The sequence below is a fragment of the Neopelma chrysocephalum genome, unplaced genomic scaffold (assembly GCF_003984885.1).
Source record: "Neopelma chrysocephalum unplaced genomic scaffold, ASM398488v2 Primary Assembly neopelma1_98, whole genome shotgun sequence".
Taxonomy (NCBI): Eukaryota; Metazoa; Chordata; class Aves; order Passeriformes; family Pipridae; genus Neopelma; species Neopelma chrysocephalum.
This window is the reverse complement of record NW_020897761.1, coordinates 3,263,717-3,282,980: the sequence shown is the minus strand read 5'-3', so window position 1 is coordinate 3,282,980 and position 19,264 is coordinate 3,263,717. Positions and strand designations below refer to the sequence as shown.

The window sequence follows — 19,264 nt, the reverse complement described above, 5'->3', positions numbered from 1 at the left end:
AGGACACTGTAAGGACACTGCTGTGCTGGACCTTTCCCCTTCATGGTTCATTTGGTCTGAGAGGACTTCCTAAGCCAGTGAGGCAACAATGCCTTCCTGTGGTGGCAAGGGCTGCTCCATTACTCCCTCCCCACCCTGAGGTGCTGCTCCATGCAGCTCTTTTCTCTCTGGCTGGCCAAGGACACCTGCCAGTTGTCATGGCCACCTGAAGAAGACATCCCCACGGGGAAGGTGTGTACACAAGACCAGCAAAGCCTTAACCTCCACATCACTTTTGGGCAAGGTGTCCTAATGGATGATGGGCTGCTTGGATGGATGGGTGCTTGCCTCAGTCATCTGCTCTATCCCACAGCCAGAAAAACCAGGGGGAGAAGCAGCTTTCCCCGAGCTCTCCAAGCAGAGCAGCCCCACACAGCTACTGCAGCTCTGACTGAGGTACCCTGTCCCACCACAGGTCCCTGAGGAGCAACTTCAGCACAGAGTTCAGAATCTTCATCAAGATCCATCTTCCCCCAAGAGAGCCACCAAGGAAGAAAGTTTTTCAAAACAGAGATTCAAGCCCCAGCATACAAGACCTGAGCCCCTTCCTCATTTCCCATCCTGCAACCCAAGGTTTCATACCGCTAAGACAGCAAAGACTTCCCAGCCCCTCTGGAGAGCCAGAGAGATGATAACTTCCATTTGTGAGCCACAGCCAGAACAAAATGAGTCTTTATTTTTATCTGGCCCATTATAAGTTATTATTTAGTGCTCCCAGGTGCCCTATACCATCAAAGGCACGTTCCTTAATAAGCAGCCATCAGAGGCTGCTCTGTGCCATCCTGGACACGGATGGAGCAGGACAGATCCCAAGACCAGCTCCAAATCCCAGATCTCATCTCCCTCTAAGTCCGTGTGAGCCCAGGAGAAGGTCATGCCCCATCTTTGCACAGACATCCCAGCACACACACCCAAAGGAGAGGCACAGGATTATTTTTCCCCCCAACTCCACAATCCAAAGTGTAACCCAATCTACTCAGCTGGAAATGGAGCTTTTATTGCATCCTGAGTAATTTAAAGTTCCTTTTTATAAAACCAATATTCTTCCCTCCTTCCCCAATTTAATAAGCTCCCAAATGTCTGCTCTCCTGACATACCAAACCTTTCCAGCTTTCCTTGCCTCCCTCCCCATCAGACCCAATGGAAAGCAGCATTTCACTGGGGCTGCTCCAAGGGTACCATGACAGAAAAGTGCCACAGCAACCCCACTTTCACACATTTCACCTCAAGGATGATCCCAACCTTAAAACAGTCCCATGGTGACAGCAGAATGAGGCCATCACACTCTGTGACAATATCCCCTGTCCATGGCACATGTCTCTGTGCCCTTGCAGTAGAAAGCTGCCTTGAGAGCTGAAAGCCCTTGTGACAGTGTCTGCAGATTTGGGCAAAACAAAACAAACAAAAACCCCCCAAATCACTCAATAAAAGTTGCAATCAGGAACTGTGAGAGGTGTGTTGGCTACTGGGGGTTTCCTGATGATCAAGGTAAGGGGGAATGAGGGCACTGAGCAGAGCTGGCAACCTGGAGAGCCCAGTTATTATGTTTAAATGAAAGCCCAGATCTTGCAACATATGAAATCCATCATGCCTTGGGCCACATAAATACATCAAGGGGTCTGGATACTTGAAGTCCCTTTTCTCAGTTCAGTACTAGAGAGAAGTATTGCACAGTGGCATATGTAGGGAGCCTGCAATTTAAAATGGCCCTTGTTCAATAATTATGTCAGCATTTGCTGTAATAGTCATCACTAACAGTTAATATAACCTTTAGTAAATACCAGATTTCCATTTAACAGTGTTAAGATGTAACCTATTAAACATATGTTTGTGTCATTATACTGATAAGTTTCCAATCAGCAACAAACAAAATATGTCCACAGATCCTTATACGAAACAGAAAAGATCCCAGCAGTCCAAGGAATGTTTGGAGAGGGTCTTTGGGAGCAAAGCACAGTGTGATTCAGAAGGGAAGATGGTCACTGGCTGCAGATCAGGAACAACATCCATCCTGCTGGACCATCCTTTGCCAGCCCTTACCTCTGCTCCACAGGGCTTCTGCCAACCTCTGGAATCCACTCACCTGCATGAGCAAAGGCAGGTGTGATGCTCAGATGGGAACATTCCAGCTATTCCCTTCATTCTGAAAGCTGACACATATGGGGATCCAGATGAATTTCCCATAGGGCTGGGAATTTTTTCAATAAAAGGTTGGAGAAGGCTGTCTTACACTGAGACACATGTCACCCAAAATAATATTTAAATAAAATCACTGAAGCACTGGAAAATCCCCCTCAGCACTATTTGCAAACCTAAGGGGAGTTTGGGTCAATACTTGGGGTGCAAAAATGAATAAAACATTTTCCTCAAGGAATTTTTGATTGCCATATTTTAAAGAGTAAATGTTCCTCAAAAGTGCCAGCTCTCTCCCTGGCAAGAGCTGGGTTACCTCACGTCAGTCAGTGCAACTTCACTGACCTACAACAGCTGCCCTCAGGGAGCAGCAGATCCTGGGCAGTCCCATCCTGGGACAAAGAGAGTGGCTGGAGAGGAGCAAACACCAAAAGCATCCTGCAGGATCACAGTGCAGGTAAGGCTGGCATCTCACAGCATCTTCCCCCCTTTCCAAATAAACTCTTTGACTCTCTAACAATGGCAGACTTGCATGGAGTAGCCAGTAAACCAGTGGGGCAGAAATCAGCCAGCACTTACAGTCCAATACCCAGCTGCACACTGGCACAATGGGAGTCATCTGTGAGTAATTAGAAAATATAAACATTCCCAACAGAACTTGGGTTTCTGTACTCTGCAAGGCCTTAATGGGCTTTTCTTCAGCCAGAAAATCCGTATTGCAGTGACAAATTATGAGCCTTTTTTCCCAACCCAGCAGGAAACCTTACAATGGAAAAATGACAAAAGGAGAAACATGCCCATTTTTGGCAGCACTGGCAAGGAAGAGGAGGGGATGAGGGAGCAAGAACCAGCCCAGCAGGCAGAGTGGCTCTTCCCCAGTGTACTCTCAGCCCTGGGTCCTCAGCCCCAGGCAGGCCGTGTCACCCATGGCCACAGCAACCAGCACGTGCCAGTGCTGCCCCGAGCCTACTGCCAGCTCAAGCAGAGCCCAGCACAGTCGTGTGGCTTCTCTGCTGGCTGATATAGCTGAGCTGGGCTCAGGAGCCCCTTACCCTGCATGAAGGCAGTCTCCCATCACCCCAGAAACTTGCTGTCTCCCCTATCTCTGCCAACTGCAGCCTCTGCCATGCTTATCTGAAACAACCCTCAAAGAGCAACTGTCCACACAGTCCTTGGGGAACCGGGTTAATGAACCCAAAATCTGTTGTAGGACAAAATGCCTCACTTTATCATGGAACAGAGGGGGAGAGCCAGCAGGTGGGTGTCTCCAAGCTGTCACAGCCTGGACAGATGGGACCAGGATGTGCTGGAAGCTGTTGATGCCTGCACACACATCCCTGCCTGGGCAAACCGGTGCCCCTGCCTGGCATTGCCCCGTACATTTGTGTAAGATTGCACATGCATGAGGTCGATGGAAACTAGGAAGGAGCTGCTGTGGTTTGGCTCCCAGAGGCATCCAACAAAGTGTGATCTTCCCTCGCCCCAAAACAAGTCAGGGAAATTCATGAGAACAGTCTTTCTTGTGGGCTATTCTGGCAGTGGTGGGGCTGGACAGGACCAGGAGTAAGATGACACAGGGCCATAAAACATGTCAGAGCAGCAGCCACACTATGCAAGTTCTCTGTGCTGGGTGCTCCAGCCCGACCACAGCCTGAGTCAGCCCATTGCCACCGACCTGCCTCCAGCACACTCCCAACTCTGGCTTGGGCAGCCCACTGCCATTAACCAATTCCAGCCCAAAGGAGGGCTTACTATCTTCCAGACAAAACTGTTGCACTTGTGCTGGTTTGGGGTCCACCCTCTGCTTTCAGGTACAGACCCCCAACAAAGCCACCCCTAGGCCAGCAGCCGGCCCCAGAGCCCACGCCAGCACCCAAAACAGCCAAGACACCAGAGATCCCGTGCAGCCCAGCCAAACACCAGCCATTCCCAAAAAAGCCCTCAGCAAACCAAACCCACCCCCTGTCCCATTCCTTTCAGCCTGAGCCCATCCTGCAAACCGCTCTCCCGGGGCAGCGAGTCTCACCCGGGGTCCACAGTTATCGCCGGTCCCCCCTGACAGAGCATTTAATGCCTCGTCTCTGGGGCTTCACGGAAACGAAGGGAACAAACGAGTGCCCGGGGAGATATGGTTTGCATCACTTAATCCCCGTTCCCAATAAAACGGTGCAGCGGCTCTGCGGAGGGTAAGACAGCAGAGTTCAGCAGATTTTATCAATCACATCGCGGATCCCGACTGCGCGGCTGAGAGAGTTGCCATGGTTATTATGACAGATTTACTATCACTGTAACTTAATGCACCATAATAAGTATCTGCATAGTTATTATTGTTTTACAATGATAACTATAATTCAACCGCAGCTTTATGGCTAAATTTGTAACATTACTACGATGTTCTGGGAAGAATTGGAAGCAGGGTAATTCACATGCTTTCTCAGAATATAGAAAGAAAAAGAGGTCCCGGTCGGTGCCTTTTTTCTTTCCTTTTAATTGCTTCTTTGAGAACAATTTTTGTGGTCTGGTTACTGTTGGTTTGGGAGAGGGTGCTCTGTCAGAGTCCATGCACAGAGGTAGCTGAAAAATGGGATTTTTCCACTGCAAAATTGATCCTGGGGAAAAAAAAAAATCCCCGAAGTCTTTCAACAGAAAGTTGCTAAAAAATTCCCAAGTGTTGCCAACTGGGAAACAGACACAAAGCACTGGCAAGATGAACAAAAATGGTCAGGTTTTGTTCAAAGAGAATGACCAGATCATCAAAAAATGTCACTGAAAGTGACCCTGGTGATCAGTGGAAACAAAGCACCACTGGAAAAAGTCTGACAGCCCCAGGACACAGCCAGACTCACTTCAGCTGCACACAGTGGTGTGCAGCTCTGCACCACCTTGGAGCTGGCTTGGGCAAAGACCATAGAGCAAAGCCCCATAAGATGCCCCACTGCCCAGCCCAGGCTCCTGGCAGCCCCAGGGTGTGACAGTCCCTTGGCCAGCACAAATTACTGCCCCAAAACTTTAAACTGTGTTCACTAATGGATTAACCTGCTCAGACATGGAGTGATTTGAGAAATCAAAGCTTCAGGCAAGGGCTTTTTTTGGCAGTTCCCAGGGCATAGGACCCACATCAAGGGTCCCCACACCTGCATCCCCAGCTGCTTCTCCCTGGGACAGGAAACAAATCCCACCTGGGCTGGAGCCTCACAAGCAGCTGGTCCCCACGGGAAAGCAAAAGAGAATTCAAGCTTGAAATACAACCAGGGTTTCCAACAGGCTCCCTGGCACCCTCCTCCCAAAGCTCTCCCCTGTTTGAGGGCTTAGCTCCTTCTTGGGTTTCATTGCAAGTGCAATGCTGCCAATTACCCCACAAATTTATAGGGAGCTCTTTGGTGTTTTCTCCTTCTTTCATTCTGCCCAGGCAGCCCATTGCCCCTGGGGGCTCTGGGCATGGTTAACACTCCCTGCATGCCAGGGGCACCTACAATGCTTGGACTAGGCAAATTAAAGCAGAAAAGGGGCATTTTTCCAGCCCCTTCTCATTATCCACTGGGGAAGGGTCTCAAGGTTTTCCGAGGAAGGTAAACCAGCCTGTGCCACCCATCTGAGTCCCATGGCAAGTCCCAGCTCACACCTTCTGCAGGCACCCCCGGTTCAACACAACATCCCAGCTTCCCACTATACCTCAATCTTTTTAAAGCCACATGGACACAGCGTGGACAAGTCACTCCTTTAGCTGAGCAAAATCTGGCCCTGCTCAGAGGGGGCTTAGTTCAGTGATCTGTGCTCTGGGACTTGGTGCCTTCTGGGTTCCCAATTCTATTGCTTTCCTGAGTGATTTATGGTCTTTTCCCATTTCTCATCCAGATTTTAACAGGGACAGAGCTTTCCATAGTCCCTCCTTCTCCAGGATGGGGACACCAGAGAGTAGCACCCTCACCCCAATAGCATCAAGTGCCCCTTCCCAGTGCTCCTCAGGCAACAAGCTGCTCTTCCTCCACAGGGCCTTCAGAAGTGTCCCCTTCCGCATGGGGAGACCCAAAGCCTCCCTGCAGCCATGGGACAAGGGGGGAAGACTGACAGAGGCAGGACTGGTGCTCACACACCTCCCTCCCAGCAGTGCTGTGTGTCAGAGCGGGCTTACGTCATCTCCCCCACCGCCACCACCTCCTGCTCCTGGGGCTGATATATGAGAGTAGATATAGGAAAATCTACTCATAAAATTAATGGAGGCTGCATGAACTCACAGATCATAAACTCAGAGGGGTTTGCAGCTTGCCTTTCGGGGAGGGGGTGGGCTCAGAGGCAATTTAGCAGAGGGGACTAATTGACAGCAGCTGTCCCATCACATCCCACACCCCCCTCCCCACTCTTGGGAGGATTTAGGGGAACATGGCCCTGAAGTCTCAAACACAGTGCTGGAACTGGCAGCCATCAGCCTGAGGTCAGACTCGGCATGGCTGAAATGCTCTGTCTGCTCCCAGCCCGGGGATCGTGGCCAAGCTGTGCTCTCGGTGACAGACCTCCTGCCCGGAGCATAAATCACAGATGCTGAAGGCCAAAGAATGAGCAGATCCATCCTGTGCTCCAAGGGTTGCAGACAACACAACACTTCTCTTGGCTGGGGGGTTGCAGGACACCAGCAAGAGAGGGTCTCCTCACCATGCCATGGTCTGGCAAAATGGGTCCAAGTTGTCCAACACACCAAGCAGTGGGTACCACACTGGGGACACAGCTGATGGTGCTCCTCTCCAGCCTCACTTAGGACTCTCCCCCAAAACCCTTTTGATATAATCAAGAATATTCTGGGACCAGCCTCCACCACTGGCTTCCTAACACATCCTCAAAAGCCATCCAGGGACCCCAGTGTTGATGGCGACGAGTTCTCCCAGAGTCAACACCAATCCAAGGACCTGGTTTCCCCCTTCATCCTGTCCACAATCCAACCCCAGCATAGAAGACCTTTGCCCCTTGCTTGGCACACAACTGCCTCCCCACAGACCTTCATAGCCCCCCCCAGCATCAGCACTGGCACCAGTAGGGCCAGTCCCAGCTTTCAGGCACCATTGCTCTGTGCTGGGTTATTCAGTGCATCTCATGTCTTGTGGAATTACCTGGGCTTTTCATGGCACAGCCAAGAGCCTCAGGCAAGGGGAGGAAAATAACCACTACTGCTGGAAAAATCTTCCCCCACATCCCATTTCTCTCCAAAACACTGGCTTACTCTGCCTGGGAAGGGCCAGCCCCATGGATGCAGCATCCACCTGCCCAAGGCAGTACCTCAGTGGGGAGGAAGAGGATGAGGAAGCCCTTCTCCCCACCAATACTAAGGCAGCTCAGGATTGTCCAGGCATCAAGACCTCTCTTGGTCACCAGCCTTCAGGAAAGAACACAACTGTCCCGTCTCCTAAGCAGCCTCTTGGCCTGGCCCTGCTCAGGTTTACTCTCAATGTCAAATGCAGTTTTTGCTCTTTTCTGTCAGAAGTCCTCTTGGCACGTGGTGCTTCCCCAGTGGCTCCAGGAGCTGTGACTCACAGGCTCTGCCCCAACCTCAAGGCTCCTGCTTGCTGCTCCGCTGACTCAGGCAGCAATGAGCACCAGCCCCGGGTGCCTTTCAAGTGGTTTGGAGATCCAGCCAAGGCACCAAAGCACAGGGAATTGGGCACCATGCTTACTGGAGTATCCAGCCCGGCTGCCAGCCTTGGGCTCACCCCAGGAGGCTCAGCAGGCTCAGCTCCTGGGCACCATCCAGAGACCAGCTTGTGTCACCCCTGCTGGCATGGGGGACAATCAACAAACTGTCATAGGGCCCAGGTATATCACCTCATTCACTTTATGCCCCCAATGCAGCCAGCTTACCTTCTTAGTGCACCCTCACTTCACATATCTGCAGCCTCAAGGCAGTGCCCCTTCTGTGTCCCCTGTGGCTGGTGGAGGGAGCTTACAAACAAGAGCATCTCTAAACAGGGTATCCTCTTCCAGAGGGGCAAAGCCCACAATATGACACATTATGGAAATAAGCCATAAGGTCCATAAATGTGATGCTCCCCTCCTTGGGGATGCTGGCTGTAGCCCTCCTCACTCCACCCTCTCCCAGCTCCCACTACTGCTCTAGCTAAAGGAGAACAAGCCCTCTTCCCTCCCCTTTTATAGCATCCCTCAGGTGGCTTCATCAGCCTCTCCCTGCTGTCTGGCTCAGGGACCATCCTGCTGCCAACCCCACCTGCTTCACAGGGAGTTGATTTACTCCCTAGGTGGACTTGATTCTCAGGTGAAGCCCCTGGGGAAAGGGCTTGCCATGTTGCTGATAGGCTGCAGTCCCAAAAACCATAAGTGAAAAGGAGGAGGGCAGGGCTAGCACTGGACAGAAGCTGGAGTTTGAACAGAGAGAGACAGACTTACCCCCTCCCCAGAGAGGAGTTTAGGCTTTGAGACACATTCCCCAAACCTCCACCCTCTCTGCTCTCAGGCACCCATGGAAAGGGAGCTGTGCTCCCTCCCAGCCCTGGACAGCGGTGAAGTCGTCAGGGAGACATCTGTTCCCCATCCAGCAAGCAGTGTCTTCCTGATCTGCCTCTTAAAAATTACAAGGCAATTTGGAGTTTCTATTTTGTACTTTTGATTTGCCCAAACACCTGAAACATGAGCTCTCAATCCAGGATCAAAGGCTCTCTCTGGAGCAACACAGACGGCTATATCCACCGCCGTATTTATGCATGATTAGGAACGCCTGCATCGGAGAGGGGATTTGGCAAGGGTGGGTGTGCTGCAGAGCCTGGAACTCCATCTCCTCCAGAGAAGAAGGAGGGAGGGAGCTGGGGGTGATGTCCCTGAAGGTCAGGGTTAGTGCCAACCCCTCGGGTGCAGGGCAGGGATGGGGTGATGCCTTGCAGAGGGGGTGGCTTGCCTGTGTCACTTGTCCCCTGTCACTCCTGCCCAGATCCCGTGCCTGCCTGTAGGACTGAGACTGCTTTGCCAGGTGGGAGCTCTCATCCTTGCTTTGCTTCGTCTCTGTGGGAGTGGCTGGATAGGTTGGATGCAAAGGATGCAGTCCTGGATGCAGAGGGACACTGCACTGTGGACACAATCCCGGTGTTGTGGGATGAAAGGCACTGGGGATGATGCCAGGCCAAACAAAGAGTTATTGGTAATCAACACAAGTCATTAATGAGCTGGAGGGGAAGGGTCTTCCCAAGCTCTTCTGTTCCAACCTGTCCTACTTGAAAAATCCCAGACCCTGGACCCCTGCAGGCTGGGATTTTGCATCATCTAAATAAACTGGGAGAAGTTCAGGCCTGTGAACAGATGTGGCCAAGCCCCCTCTACCACAAATGAGCGTGGCTGTGTTGCTGTCAATAATCAATTTTAGCAGCAGAAGATCTGCCCCCTTGTCTGATGCCACTGGTGGGAAAGCAAACCTGGTCCCTGGAGGGACCCTGGCTCTGGATCTGGGGCTCAGATGGGTTTCTGCTTCTTGACACTGTAAACTGCTTCAGAAGAGCAGGATAGGTTCCCAGGACAAGGGAATAGTAGCAGGGCACACTGTGTATGGGAAAGCCAGCAGTAAAATCAGGATGTAAAGAAATCAGGTAGAGGGCCAGAAGACATCCACACATGTCAGACAGAGGAGTGCCTTCCCCTTCTCATTTGAAATAAATTAAAAATGTAGGAAAATGCAATAAAAAGTCAGATGCCTCTGCATTATGAACATAATAATTTTTAGACAAGGTGTAATGAATCAGCTCAAGTCAAAGTTACCTTCACCTAATGCTATAAATACCCCTAACTCTGCCCTTTTAGGTTAAAGCCTCCCTCTGGGCTACTCACTGTTTGTCATGAGAATAGGGTCAACATGCATTGTGCTGAAGTGTAAATCAGTGCTAATGACAGGGGCATTGCATGTCAGGGTCATCACAGAGCCGTCTCCCCAGATATCATCCAGGATCTGCTCCCTGCTGCCATGGGAGAGAGCAGCAAGTCACCCCAAACACCTTAAATGTGGCCACCAGGGTGGGCAGGAACACTTGAGACAGCAACATCTCCGTGAAGTCTGTAACTTTTTAGCAAGTCAAGCTGATAGAGACAAGTCCCACTTTCCCATCATATCACATATCTATATAATCAATAAATTTCCATTAGATCAGCCTGAAAGTACAAGTGATGCAACCCCAGCGCTCCTTTACTGGAAAATTTGTTGTTTGTTGGGTTTTGGTTTGTGTTTGTTTTTTTTTTTTGCCACAGTTTCTTCACACATTGAGGCACCTTCAGAGAAGTGCTGGGAAAAGCCGCCCAGGAGCTCTGCAAATCACGGCGTGCTCATGTCCTGCCAGTTCACAAGCATTTAGCACTGGGAACAAGCTGGGAAGAAAATTTGCCACAAATATTTTCAGCAAATTATGAAGTCTTGGAAAAAGCAGATTTCAGTTCTACTGAGAAGCTGGTGTTTTGACAGATGTTTTAAATATTTTTTTAAGAATTTTATTTTTTTACTGAAACTGAAGGAGGTCCTGGAATCAAGGACTGGGCCAAGACAAAAAAACCTCAGAAACATTCTGCTTTGAAAACGTCTCAGTAAAACATTTCCCTTTTCTCCTCTTCCCCAATTCAACAATTTGGGGAATGGAGATGAATTCACAGAATTTCACCTTCTCTGAATACAATCCCCTTTGTCTGGAAAATGTTTTGACCGAGAAATGCCTTTCGTGCCCCATTGAGTCTAAGTCCTCTGAACGCCTTAGAGCAAAGGGGTCTTCTACCTCCAGCATCCTGGTGTGGTTTCCATGTAAACTGCCTGAAACCAGAGATTCCCAGAAGATCACAGATTTTATAAAACCTGTGGAATATCCACTTATCACCTGCAGAGCTGCATCCAGGGCGATGGGAGCGCCCATGCCCACCTTCCCTGGGACAAGGAACCAATGCCACAATCCCCCCACCCCATCCCTTCCCGGGTTGTGACTGGGCAGCTCGCCAGCTGTATCCTGCACCCCCAGCTTGTCACACCAGTTTTGGGGGTTTGAGGACCCCAATAAAAATTCCGAGGTGTCCGGGCAAACCCTCCCAGCTCCTGAGCATCCTGCGGTGCTGTGGCACCTCCCGCGCTCGCCGCCTGCTCGGCAGCGCGGCACACGTGCTCCCAAAAGGAAGCCTTTACAATCTGCCACTGGAAACGGTGCGGTGTTATCCCGTGGGTAGCTGCTTTCCTTCAACGGGCCATAAAAATCCCATTTGGAACTGCAGTTGCCTCTCTCCCCTCCTGCATCCCACTGCTATTTAAAGAGGGCGCGTCCGACACATTAAAGCACACACGCACACATGTAAAAAGGACCAGGACCTAGTGAACCTTAAAACAACTATTATTCTTCAGGATAATACGCCCTCCAATACTAACATTATTCTAAGATGCAGGTAACATGTGACACATTTTCTTTTTCTCTCCAAAGTACAACACCCTTCCCTTCCTCTATCCTTCCTTCCCAAATATCAATCATCAGCAAAGACAAGGCAAATGAACTTTTAATCAATAACAGCTACTGTTTCTTGTACCAGGACTGTTTATGATTTAAAAGGGAAAAAAAAAATTAAATCAATCCTGATGTGAACATTTTCCCACTTGGAAAAACAGCCCAATCCTATATCAAAAGGTTGGGGGGGTTATATGTTTTTAAAAGGTTTAAAAGCTAAATTAATTTTAAATTGTTTTTACATATCTTGCCTATAGAGAGAACCACATCATATGATGAGGAAGGGTGGTCCATGGTGTATTAATGTTCCTAGTAAGTACTTTAGCACCAGTCTGTCTGCTTTACACACATTTAATACTCTTGCCATCTAAAAATCAAGACTAGTCTAACCACAGTGTGTCTGTCCAGGCCCTGTAGCTGGCAGTCTGTCCCTTTCCATCCAGACCAGGTAGAACCAGACCACTTCTGGTATGTCTGCACTCAGACCCCACTGTCTTCATACCAGTGGTGTGAAGGTACCTGAGACTAAATGACAGTTTTGTCAAGAAAGTACCAAGAAATGGCCCAGTCCTCCTGGCTGGACGGGACAATGCTGAACAAATATCCTAAGCAAACAAAAAAAAAGGAGGAGCTCATTCCAGAATCAAGGGAGTCCATAAAGTCTCTCACAGGAGATGGATTTCTAACATGTGTTTGTGGAGCTGGACATTGGTACCTAAAAAAGGCGAGACTGCAAGTAAGGCTCCTACCTTTATTTTCTAAAACCTTGCTATTCCCAGGGCCTGAACAGCCAGGAGACTGATAGCTCATTTTCATCTTCATATGCTGCAGCACTTGGAGTAGCTCAAATGGCAACATGCTGGCTCCACTCCAGATTTATCCAAACACAAGACACAAACCCAAGCAATGTATGAAATGGCCTCCACCAAGTTTTATATGAGCCCCTTGCAGCAACAGACTTCCCTGTTGGCCAGCTCCTCTAACCTATTTGTGCATCCATCCACAGGAGCCATGCCTTCTCTGCTGCCTCATCTTCCCCAGTTTAGGCAGTTTTGGAGGTTCCCCTGCTCTGCACACAGCCATGGGGACATTAAGGATACCATGTTTGGATGTGTCTGAAGCAGAGCTGCCAAGGTCCACTGATGGCAAAGGAAGCAGGATACTTCGGCCTCACGAGGATGACTTGTTGGGAGAGGATGCTCCCCAGATGGCCAAAGGGAAATGGCTCAGACATGCATCCATGAGGGCCTGAGTCACTGGCTGGGGATGTCTCAGATGGAGAAAGCAGGATGTGGCCAGCCTGGCCTGAGGTGATCCTGCCAGTGTCAGCACTGCACAACTCTCAGCCCTCCCCACTCACCGTGAGCGCACGGCAATGCCCAGACAGAGATCCCAGAAGGGAAAATTATTGGTCCCTCAATCTCCCTATAGTTATAAGTCACATTTCATCCTGGCTTTTAGAAGCAGATCCCCTCTGGCACCACCCTTACACAGTATTTCACCCCCACCGTCCCTTCTTGATGTGCCGGGGGACAGAGTGCATATTTTGCATGGGGACACAGAGGCACACAGGGCTGTGGCCACGCTTGAAACCCCCTCTCACCCCACCTCCCCTCTCACCCCACCTGCCCACTGGCTCTGCAAACCAGCCCAGGAAGGTAGAAAGGTCCTTTCCTTAGTTCATGCCCAAAGGACAGTCAGGATGGAAGGCAGAAAGGGGAATTCTGATGTTTCCCTTGGTACCATGGGATCAGTGGCTGAACCAGAGCTGAGACTTTGTGTTTCTTCATTTCCCGCTTCCTCCATGAGGCCTCTGACCCCTGCAGAACATCTCATGCTCTCCTGTTCTCCGGGGCTCTTGTATCCTCATTCCCATGATGAATGAAAACATCTTTCAGTTGTGCTCTGAGGTAAGTACCCATCACATACCTACTCTCTCCTCCCAGCTGAGAGGGGACATCAGGCAGGTTTTTAGGACTGGAATAGAATAGAAGAAAATAGAAGTTTCTCCACTTACAATTTTGCCAGACTATAACTGGGCTCCAATTTTCCATGCTGGGTTTCTGCCTCGGGCTGTGTTTTGTTTTGTATTTGTCAAAAAATTCCATGACTCCATTTCCACCAGCCCTTTGAACAAGGTTTAGGGAGGTCTTTTCTTTCTTTATTTTTTCTTTTGCCCATGCTAAAACATTATTACAACCATTTTACTGGGAAGCAGCACTGCCTCCAGGCTTGGCAAGAAGTGTCCCTTGAGTGAGAAGACGGGCCTTTCTCCATCCCCATGACAGCGCCCGGAGTCGGTCGGATCACGAGTCTCTGAAACAGCAGAGGCTGGTTGGTGTTTGGCAGATGGATGAAGCACAAAGTCCGTCTGCGCCAAGCGCTCCCCGTCTTCTAACAGGCCTCAATCAACGGTTTCACAACAACACATCAGCCAACTGTGTAAACACAGGGCACGGCTTAAATATAGTCCTTGCCTTGACGAACAATCAGCGCTGAAAGAGAAGAGCATCTTGTGCAAATAAACAAAGGTCCTGCAGAGCTCAAGTATTTGGACCAAAGCCGAAGGAGGAAATTCATGATAGGGGAAGCAGTTGAACCTGAAAGCACACGAAAGTTTTCAGATAGGGATTTTTTTCCTGCTTGGAAGCACTGATTCAAGTGGACTGGACCCCTCTGTGGCTTTGGGTTGAATCCAGCAGATCCTAGCTCCAAACAGTTGCAATAGGGGAACAGAGAAGGAGATGGGGAAGGCCAAACCAAAATGCTTTGTTTGGGGCAGATCGATTAATCTGAAACCCTTTTTTATTCACTTCACCAGGAAGATGGATGTGTTCTGTTAGCTTGGAAGGGCCTTTTCTTCAAGGCTTTGGCTCCACTGGTGAAACTAAAAAACCCCATCATTATTCCAGTGGTTGCAGTATGATCCAGGTACTCTTCATGCTTGCAGTAAATGGGGGGCCCCATGGGACCATAATCCAGGTCTTTCACCCACAGGTCCCTAAGCATCGTACAGACCTCCAGCAATGTCCCCCTGGGACCATGGGGGTCGGAAACCCTGGGATGGCTCCTAGCAGATTGAGAGTCCAGCTTTGGCTGCAGGAGCCATGGTCTGAAATTAGAATTGCCTGATGATATGTAACAAACAGGGAGAAAAAGGCAAACGCAGCAACAGCAGACAAACCAACCCATAAACCCCCAGCTTGGGGCTCTAGGAAAATGAAATGGGAAGAAATGTGCCTGCCTCGAGGAAGGGTGAGGGAGGGCTCTGAAAAAACCCAGCTCAACGAGACTTACTCTTGGGGTCTCAGTAGTGAATGGAGGGGCCTTGTTGTACCTCCGTGATGGCTGGGCAGGAAAGCTCAGTGCTTGGAGACAGGCTTCTGTGCAGCAGAGAGAAGCCAGGTCCTGGAAGGAACAGCATCCTCTGGCAACAGCCCCCTCCTGGGGGTGAGTTTCAGCCCAGAGGATGCCAGCTGAAGCCCACATTTGACTGTTGGTGCACAGACAGGAATACTTCTCTGCTCTGATGGAGAGGCTGCAAGGTGGCCAGAGAGTAGGAAAATCCAATGGGTAAAACAGCTGCAGCCTTGCAGTGCAAAAGAACAGGGTCATGTCTTGCCTTTAAAGCAGATTAAATTTAAGACCTGTCAACCTCAACGGCGTCTAGGTCAGTTTTCTTCCTCTGCATTGACAGGGAACAAATTTGAAGCCCTGAGGTGTCATTTCTGCATGTCATGCTTTGAGTTGTTCCCTTCCTTTACCATGATAGACCTGTTCCCTTCCTAAAGACGATCATTTTTCAGCCAAACATGTGGTGGTTCACATTCCTGAGTTATGGAGCACACAGCTCGCCAAGGGAAATGGAATTTGTTTTCCTGTCCTGCTGACCCCACAAATGGGCCAGAGTCTTTGCCACCGAGCCCCAGAAATGACACTGCTCTGGGCCAGGCCCTTCCTTGGGGAAAGGAGGTCACCCCCAGGGAGACGCTGTGCTGGGTTAGTTGCCTTTTGATCCAACTTCCCCCTTGTATTTGCTCCTCAGAGTGGGCAGATGTGCCCCAGCCGCGCACAGAGTGCTGTTTCTACATCAGACCTCTGAAAGCTCCCAGGCTCAAAGGCACTGGGTAAAACCCGAGCTGTTTGCCAGCCTGACCTTCTCCATGCCCTGCAGGGTCAGCAATTCCCTGTTTTAAACCATGGGCTATGACCTGTGCCCCATCACCAAATCAAGACACTGCAAGCTACTCCTACAGTGAATAAGGAATGAGAGTTCATATATGCTCAGCAATCACATACAGATTAGAAATTTCTAAAGGGGGTCTTTAACCCTCAAGAAAAAGATTCAGGACTCCAAAAAACACAGTAGGTTGAAAACAACAGAGCTGGAATAACTGGGCTATCAGCATCCATGAGCGTTTGTCTCAGCCTTTTAGCCTGTTTCTGGGTGTGAGCACTTGATTGTAAATACCACTGTTGTTGTGGAAACTTGGCTGAAGGGAATAGACAGACTGTCACAGGCACTGGAACGGAGACGATCTTATCGCGACTTGAAAGGATATGACTGGGAACAGCTGGTTTGGAACTGCAGGGCAGCTCCAGGAAGGATGGACAGAGCTTGCTGTCACACACACCTCTGCTCTGGATGACAGATCCTGTAGCTCACGAGCACAAGAGGTTGCAGGAGCTGCGCTGCTCTGAGGACCTGAGTTGGTTCCAGCTGGTCACACCTTCCAGCTACAGAAGACCCCGAGTGCAGCTGGGTTAAGACACATACTGTTGAGGGGAGTCCTCCTGGCCAAGGGACCCAAGCTGTGCCTAGATGAGGTTATCCCAGAATGCTTCCCAAATCTCAGATCTACAGGCATGCTTTGGCTGCGTCCCAGCTCCAGATTGGGTATGTACCAGCAACCCCAGAGCCTCAGTCTGCAGACAGAGGAAACCCAGATGGGAATGCTGGCGCACTGCAACAGCTCCCTCCCCTGCGGGGGCTGGGGACCAGGACACAAGGACTGCTTAGCACAGACAGAGCTCAGGGACCTGCCTGCCCATGCTGAGCTTCACTCCTCTCCTGACTGTCTGCCCACTCCTCCAGCAATGAGCAACACTCTTATTAATCAGACCCCTGCCTGGTCCCATAAGGAACAACCCCACCAGACAGTCATCTCCAAATTTCCAACTGACTCCGTTATAGAGCCATAAAACCAAATCCCAATGGCACTGGTTTTGTACAGGGATCATTTTTTTCCTTTTTTTTTCTTGAGATGCCATGCTGATGGAAGCCAAGCATCACAAAAAAACCTACATGGATGATGCCACCTTGTCAATTAAGGTTATTACCCCCTCACAAACAGTAAAAAGTCTTTATTTTCTGCAAACTGCAGCTGATTGACGTTAATTATGCAACACACTGTGAGTCCATATGGACTATGCTCCATAAAGGTTTTTCTTATGATCAGTCTTTCTGGATCCATGTCCTGCCAAACACCACTTGTTTTCATGGCCCATCTTATTTACTGCCTTATTAGTCTAGTGTTAGATTTTTCCCCCAGTCCTCTGGAACTTCCCCAGAGTTCCCAGATTTGTTTAAAAATCGACACTAATGGTTCATAGAGCTCTCGGGCCAATTTGTTTATCCTTTGATGCAAGTTATCTGATCCTGCAGAATGTCTAACTTTAATCACTGCTGTTCAATGTTCGGCTTCATCACCGGTAGAATACAAAGTGTTTCATTATCTCTGTAAAGTATGGACGTGTCATCCTACTTCTTTCCAAAGAGAAAAATAAATGTTGAACAAATAACTTCATCTCTCCTACACACAGGATGAATATTTTCCCATTATTGTCTGGGATGTCATTATAGGATTTGGCTTTTCTTGATACATTTAAACAACCCTAGCGGCAAGAGGATTTTCACTCCTACCTTTAGTTTCTCTTTCCAGATTCTCACCACTACCAGATTCCCCCTTTTTTCTTTACCATTAACATTAACATGCACATCAGTGCCACATATTTATGCCCACAGTGTTATTTATCTATGTACATATATTATGCTAAACCTACAACACTACTGTTTCCACCTTCCCTCTTAGCTGGGCTGGCTTCTGCAAAACAGCATTGAGGCTTCCAGAACAGCATTGATTTTACAGCATCTCACAAAACAGCCTCAAACACTCCCCGATTATCATCTGTTCAATTTTCTTTAAATAATTCCTTCCACTCCTTAATTGTACTCCTAATTATTTTCAGCCGAGGGAAGCTGTTCTTTTTCCAGAACCAGGGGCTAGAGCTGGGCACCTCTGTGCTTTTAAAAAGCCAGTCCCTCATCACATATAAATAGCTCTGGTCAGAGCTTTTCTGTGTTTGCACACAGTGTCATGCTCACTGGCAGGGGGACAGCCTGGGAATAGGTTATGGAGTCCCTGCCCATCACGAGACCAGAGAGTTGCATACCTAAAAGGCAAAGGAAGCTGATTTGGGGTTACTTGGCAGGGGGATGAATCCCTCCTCTGCTCCCAGGCTCACAAGAGGGGAAAGAGCCACTGGGGACCAAAGACAGCTTTCATCAATTGAGATGTTTTATTTTGTGTTGGCTTTTTTTTTCCTTAAACATCCTTTGTTTTCTAACAATAAATCATATCCTAAGGCAAAAAGCCTTTAAAGGGACTGGGCATGGAGTCTCCTTCCGTTCCCTGGCTGGCGAGGCAGGCCACCAGCTGACAGCAGCCATCAATCCGCAACTCAGCGATCAATCTGTCTTTATCTGTCAGCGGGGACCGGCGCAGGAGGACCCCGGCTGTGCCAGGCTGCTGTTCCCCGCCGGCTCTGGCGGCACCGGGAGGATCCCCAGTGCCGGACCCCATCCCCCTCGCTGCCCGCTCCCCTGGAGCAGGTTCCCACTGCCTCAGGCACCATCCCCTCACACTCCCCGGTGTGTTCTGCAGACAGCCGAGCCAAGCCACCCTCGAGGTCTCCTCCTGTGATCCATCAGAGAGCGAGCACTCCACCTCCCGCCCTTCCAAAAAGCCGACAACACGAAAGAAGGCAACAGCATCTTTACCAAATGGAGGGTACCTCAACAGCTTACTGGTGGGTAAACCCACCCAGAAGGTTTCAGAAATCCCAAGCCATTCACTTCTTGTGCCATCGGTGGTGATTTCCACCTCCTGTTGTTTACTGCCCAGGCTTCTGGGTTTGCTTTTTAACATTTGTGCTGCCAGGACTCAGCAGTTTATGGTGGCGCCTACGTCTTCTGTTTATCCTCTTAATATTGTTCCCCAAAGATTTTCCATTAAAACCCTCTTAACTGCTCTACCTTGTTTGTTATCCAGAAAATTGGTTGCTCTCCCAGAGAGATGGAGGTGGTCCAGCTCACATGGTCCCTCAGGAAGCGGACCTGATGCTCCATGACCTGAAACACCTCCATTTTACCTACATTTTACACCCTTTGCCCCTTGGTGGTCTCCTTCCTCTGTCTGCTTTTGCTTCCAAGATGCAAGGAGGGGTCTTGCCTCTGATCGTCTGAACTTTCCTCTCCTTCAACTCCCTCCTGAGATCCCTCAAGTTCTTGCTGATCTGAGAAGTATTTTATGAGGCAATTTCGTTCATGCCAAATGTGTCATAAGCAATGGATCCCTGCC

General features: G+C 49.6%; 1 protein-coding gene across 10 annotated transcripts in view; it reads right to left on the bottom strand.

The window, feature by feature from the left end:
• GORAB (golgin, RAB6 interacting) overlaps window positions 1-19,264 on the bottom strand; it is an 86,005-nt gene that overhangs the window by 32,254 nt on the left and 34,487 nt on the right. The gene's annotated exons all lie outside the window — the stretch shown is intronic.